Consider the following 6,413-nt stretch of genomic DNA (forward strand, 5'->3'; position numbering starts at 1 on the left):
TAACTCTACCTGTCAAAAAAAAAAAAAAAGCACTGTGAAGTGTTATTTATTCTTAGCTCCCTGTGTTTGGGCGAATACAGAAGGGACAGTGATCATCTTTTGTCTCCATAAATAAAACTCAAGGTACTTGAACTTTCTAGAAAATAAAGTTGTTAAATATTATCGCCAGAACAATATATTGTTAAGACAGTCAATCAGAATCACAGACCCCGTAGGTAGAAAAGTTTGCTTTCGCAGAGGCTATGTGAAATCACTCATACTGGCAAGAGCAGCTTCGTTATGTGAATCAGAGCTGTGGAGGAAGGCAAGATGTTTTCTTCTTTTCTCCTGAGATCTCTCTCTCCACAGTTAGAAGGGCCTGCAGGGTCAAGGTGAGCCCTTGCACTTGCCGCTGGCACTGGGAGAAACGAGCAGGCCCAGGAGACACAACACTTACTCTAGGAAGAGGGGGCAGAGTAGAGTGGTTCCTGCAGGGAATGTGTGGAGCTGGTGGTGCTTTGCAGCTCTGAGTCGTTTCATTGTGGACGGTGGCCCTCGAAGATTAACCTAATTTTCTGATACAAAGATGACTTGACTCATGGCACACAGACGGCTGAAATCCACACCAGTTAATTGTGGTGCCAGAATTTTAGGAAGGAGCTGGGGTTGACTTGGGGTTGGAAGTCAGAAACTTGGCTTCAGAAGTCTTAGTATTTTGCAAGCCTCCTGACTCGGCAGTTCCATATTGAGGGATTGCTCTAAGGAAACAGCCGTTTGTGTGTGTGTGAAGATCTAAGTATAAAGGGAGCTGTCATAATGGTGCTTATAATTCTGTCCACACTGCAGAATGCCTAAGTCTTCTTAATTAGGTAATACACATTTATAATAGAGTATGATTGAGAAAAACTGCTGCTAATTAACATTTCACAATGTAGAAAAACATTTATACATATATATAATTTTAAAGACAGAGAAAGAGAGATACAGACAGGGTGGTCTGCCATCCACCCACTGGTTCACTCCCCAGATGTCTACAATAGCTGGGGCTGGGCCAGGTAGACGCCGGGATCAGGACCAGGATCCCAATCCAGGTCTCCCGCATGCGTAGCAGGAACATAAAAACTGCTTGAGCTGTCGCCTGCTGCCTCTCAGTGTATGTTAGCAGGAAGCTGGGATTGGGACTCAAACCTAGGCTCTGACATTGGATGGGGGTGCCCCAAGCACCATCTCACATGCTGTGCCCAATGCCCATCCCAATGCTATATTTTAGGTTAAAATATTATGCCTGACATAATTCAATCTTTATTTTTTTGAAGAGCATATGGTATATTCTATGTTTAGGCATTGATAAAAGAAGAGAAGGAGAAATTCCAAATGTTGACAGTGGTTATTTCTTGAAGTTGGGATTATAGGTAATTTTATTTCCTTTTGACTTATCTACAGTTTGAAATAACTTCCAAAAAAAAAAAATCCATGATTTATCTTTGCAGTATTGAAACACGTAAGCTTAGTAAATTTCTTTAAAGCAATTGGGAGATGAATGAGTACAATGGATGCTTGCTATGAGAACTTTCATATTCGTAGGGTTTTTTTTTGTTTTAATTTATTTTTATTTGAAAGTCAGAGTTATGAAGAGAGAGAGAGAGAGAATCTTCCATCTGTTGGTTCACTCCCCAGGTGGTTGCCACGATCAGGGCTGAGCCAGGCCGGAGCCAGGAGCTGCCTCCAGGTCTCCCACATGGGTATCAGAGGCCCAAACACTCAAGCCATCTTCCGCTGCTTTTCCCAGTCTCCCAGCAAGGAGCTGGATCAGAAGTGGAGCAGCCACTGATATGGGATGCCAGCCCTGCAGGTGGCGGCTCTACCCACCACGCCACAGCGCTGGGCCCTTGCTTTTCTGCTTTCTCTGGAGGTGACTCTTGCCTCCCCAAACCCTTCCTGACCTGGGAGATGACAGAGGCCGGGGGGACGATCACAGCAATGATGTCACAGAGAGCCCTGAGTAGGGTGACATTTATAGCAGTGATGGCTCCCCAGCCTCCTGTGAACAGCTCTTTTGGGGTTGGGAGACCTTTGCCACCCTGTAGATCTATTTTACAAATGAAGAAATCATCGAGCTTCTTTGTAAATGGGACGCAGAGTTGGAAGCAACCAGGCAAACCATGCATAACCTCCATCCACAGGTGGATCTCATGAGCCCATAGGTGCCACCCGATGCTTCTGGGTCACTGGTGTGGGTGAGGGTAGACATGTGCAGAGTGGGAGAACAGGACAGATGTGATCTCAGCTTCACTTCCATACCCAAACCTTGTCCCCATTCGCTCCGGTGTCTGCCTTAACCTGAAATGTATAGTGAGGGGAATTCTGGGAAATGTAGTTCTCCAAGGAGAAAGAGACACATGGGAGATTTGCAAGTCACTGTCCAGGAGCCCCAGAGGTCAACACTGAAGGGTTGGAGAGGGTTGTTATGTGACAGGATCAGGGAATGCCCTGAGCAGAATGGGGGAAAGACCTCTAGGGATGAGGGGCTGGTGATGAGGGAGGCTTGGAACCCAGCAGTGACCGAGAGGAATGCCTGTGTGAGATGCTGGGGTCAGTCTTGGTGTCTCTGAGTAGAATGTCCAAATGCCTGGTCCTGGGCATTTAGTGATGTTACAAGGGCAATAGCTCCCTCCTGCAATGAGGGAGCTGGCACTTTTCTGAGCACAGGCGGGGGCCCCAGGAAATGCACCTTGTAATTTAACTGCAAGTTTTACCACCTTGCTGTTTAGACATGAAAGAACTAGAGGCAGCTTTAAACCCCCAAGACAGGGGATCTGCTTAGTAAATTTCAGTCCCCTTATACAAGGGAGTCCTGGGAAGCCATTAACAGTACTTTCCTGGAATGTTTAAAAAGTAAAGAAGATAGGCCGGCACCGTGGCTTAACAGGCTAATCCTCCGCCTTGCAGCGCTGGCACACTGGGTTCTAGTCCCGGTTGGGGCGCCGGATTCTATCCCGGTTGCCCCTCTTCCAGGCCAGCTTCTGCTATGGCCCAGGAAGGCAGTGGAGCCGCATGGGAGACCAGGAGAAGCACCTGGCTCCTGGCTTTGGATCAGCATGATGCACCGGCCGCAGTGGCCATTGGAGGGTGAACCAACGGCAAAAAGGAAGACCTTTCTCTCTGTCTCTCTCTCTCTCACTATCCACTCTGCCTGTCAAAAAAAAAAAAAAAAGTAAAGAAGATAAACTCTAGGGACATGAAGGTAGTGGTGGGAGCATAGTTTTTTGGTCTCTCAAAATGTTCACCTAAAGACAGAGTGGAGCAGGTGTTTAAGCCTGGAAGTTAAGATGCTCGCATCTCATGTCAGAAGACCAGGTTCAAGTCAAGGCCCTGGCTCCTGACTCCCGCTCCTCAGCCGTGCAGACCCTGGGAGGCAGCAGTGATAGTGCAATAACCAGGTTCCTGCCTCTTACATGGGAGGCCTGGATTGCATCCCCAGCTCCAGGATTTGACCCCTGCCCAGTCCCAGTCATGGTGGGCGTTTGGGGAGTGAATCAACGTTGGGAGCTCTGTCTCTGTATCACCGTTTCTCTCTCTGCCTCTCCTGACTCTGTATCTCTGCATCTCAGCACAACACACAAATGGCAGAGCAACTATATAGTAAATCCAAAAGACCCATGAGCAACTTTTACAACCATCATGAGGCGATCAAGTATTGCGGCAACCCCCAGATTAGCACTGGGTGGGGAGAGACAGCAGACTTGTCTGAAGCAGCAGCTGTACAGGAAGAAAAGATGGAAGCAACCAGGCCGGAGAATAGGAGAGACCCCAAAGCTCATAGTATGCTTTCCGAGAACAACAGTGTGAACCGGGGATGGTCCTGCCCAGTCCAACAGCAGTGAGAGGTGGGAGCCTGTGGGAAGGCTGAAGGGGCTGGAACATTCTAGATCATGGGAGCTCTCAAGGCTGCTTGCTGGGGCTCCCTTTCCAGGGCTTTACCCTTAGGAGAAGTTGGTTTGAGTGGAATCAAAATTGAGCAGGTTAGATATGACAAGGGGGAAGGAAAGAAACCAACCATACCCAGGTGAGGAGGGAGACAGGGGCAGGGACCAGCAGAAGCAAGCTACCCTGGGGCTTAGCATACACAAAAATGATGGAAAGAGGGTGAGTTTTGTAGTGAGAATGGCTTTCTTGAATCTTTTCCTCATTTCAGAAAAATTTATTACACATAGAAAACAGCCACAGAAAAGGATTAAGGTCAAATCCTATGTAAATCTATTAAGACAAAGAAAAGAAGGAACAGAGAATGTTCCTTGCTGACAGGGACAGTATGCCATAAAGATGTGCCCACAACTCAGGATAAAAGCATATCCTGTTACTTCAACAAGCTAAAAGGCCTAAGAAAATGACATGAGTCATGAAAGAAAAATGAATCAGAATTATGAAAAAAAAAAAACCCTCAGCAATGACAACATTCAGGAAAGAAGTAGAAATGAAAGGTGAAAACCATTTGGGAGAACAAGCGTAAATCAGTAGAAACACAGGCCAGCGCCGCGGCTCACTAGGCTAATCCTCCGCCTACAGTGCCGACACACCAGGTTCTAGTCCCGGTCGGGGCGCCGGATTCTGTCCCAGTCGCCCCTCTTCCAGGCCAGCTCTCTGCTGTGGCCCGGGAGTGCAGTGGAGGATGGCCCAAGTGCTTGGGCCCTGCAACCCATGGGAGACCAGGAGAAGCACCTGGCTCCTGGCTTCGGATCAGTGCAGTGCACCGGCCGCAGCGCGCCAGCCGCGGCGGCCATTAGAGGGTGAACCAATGGAAAAGGAAGACCTTTCTCTCTATCTCTCTCTCTCACTGTCCACTCTGCCTGTCAAAAAAAAAAAAAAAAGTGTAATCAGTAGAAACACAAGGATGAACAGGATAAACACGAGGTGAAAAAGAAGAAAATTCAGAGCTCAAACAGAAATTAAGAGATCAAGAAGGATTTGAAAAAAAACAAAGATAAATGACGAACACTGATGACAATATGAGTCCCTGTATTTGTCAGTCTCTTATTATGAGAGTGGATTTTTTTTAACTGAGGCAGACTGAGTTCATAAAGAAACGAGGTTTATTTAGCTCACGGCTCAAGAGGCTCAAGCACAGGCCACCAGCATCCACTGAGCCCTGATGAGGACCTCGTGGTGGGTGGCAGGAGCCTGGACAAGAGGGAGAGGTCAGTCTGAAGACAGGAAAAAGGAGAGCAATTCAGGGCTGGGCTCAGGCTTTTGTTAGAGCCCACTTTAAAAAAAATTTATTCATTTTATTTGAAAGGCAGAGTTACACAGAGAGAGGAGAGGCAGAGAGAGAGAGAGAGAGAGAGAGAGAGAATCTGCTGATTCACCTCTACATGGCTGTAATGGCTGGAGCTGGGCCAGATGGAAGCCAAGATCTGAGAGCTTCCTCCAGGTCTCCCACGTGGGTGCAGGGGCCCAAGCGTGTGGGCCATCTTCCACTGCTTTCCCAGGCACATTAGCAAGGAGATGGATTGGAAGTGGTACAGCCAGGAACCCAATTGGTGTCCATATAGGATGCCAGCACTGCAGGTGGCAGCTTAACTGGCTATGCCACAGAACTAACACGGAGGGCCCACCAGAACTACTTAATCCCCTTTGAAAATGCAGCCCTAGTGGCCTAAGGACCTCCAAACAGGCTCAGCTCTTAAAGGTCCCACCACCTTGCTAGGGACCAAGCTCCTAACACATGGACATGAGGAGACAAAGCACATCCAAACCATAGCAGTCCCTGAAGAAGAAAATCAAAGCAAAGCAACAAACCATAGACTAAAAACTGGTTCAACACAGCTTTCTTGAAATAAATACAAACTTGAAACGACACCATGACTGTACACAACAATTAATTACGAATAAATGTAGAGTCATTGAACTTTAGTAAAAAAGGAAAATTATTTGAGTACCTAGTTAAAAAAAAACCTACAGTTTCTCTAAGGGAAATACAATTAGATTTTCATCAAAATTTTTAACACTGATGCTTTGTGTTAACTGGGTTGGAGGAACATATGTGTTGTCTTGAGGATTTCTTAAAAAAGTGATGTCCCCTTTAAGCCTCATAGTTTATAGTCTATAGGCTTGTGCCTCTTGAGCCATAGTTTATAGCCTCCTCCTTCTCTCCTTTTTTCCTTTTCTTTCTTCCCTCCTTCCCTCTCTTTCCCTCCCTGTCCCTCTCTTTCTCTCTCTCTGTCTCTCATCTGTTGATGAACCTGGGCCCTGTAACCAGTACAGTTTCTCGGCCTGGATTTTGCTGAGGACACATCCATGGAGTAGATCATTGTGTTCTCTGTTCTTTGTGCTTTCTGCCAATTGACAGCTCAGGCCAGAGGCTGGGCTAGAATCAGGTTTGAAAATGTCAGTATGAGAGGCCGGCATTGTGGCAAAACAGGTTAAGTCGCTGCCTG

This window comes from Lepus europaeus, chromosome 13, assembly GCF_033115175.1.
Source record: "Lepus europaeus isolate LE1 chromosome 13, mLepTim1.pri, whole genome shotgun sequence".
Taxonomy (NCBI): domain Eukaryota; kingdom Metazoa; phylum Chordata; class Mammalia; order Lagomorpha; family Leporidae; genus Lepus; species Lepus europaeus.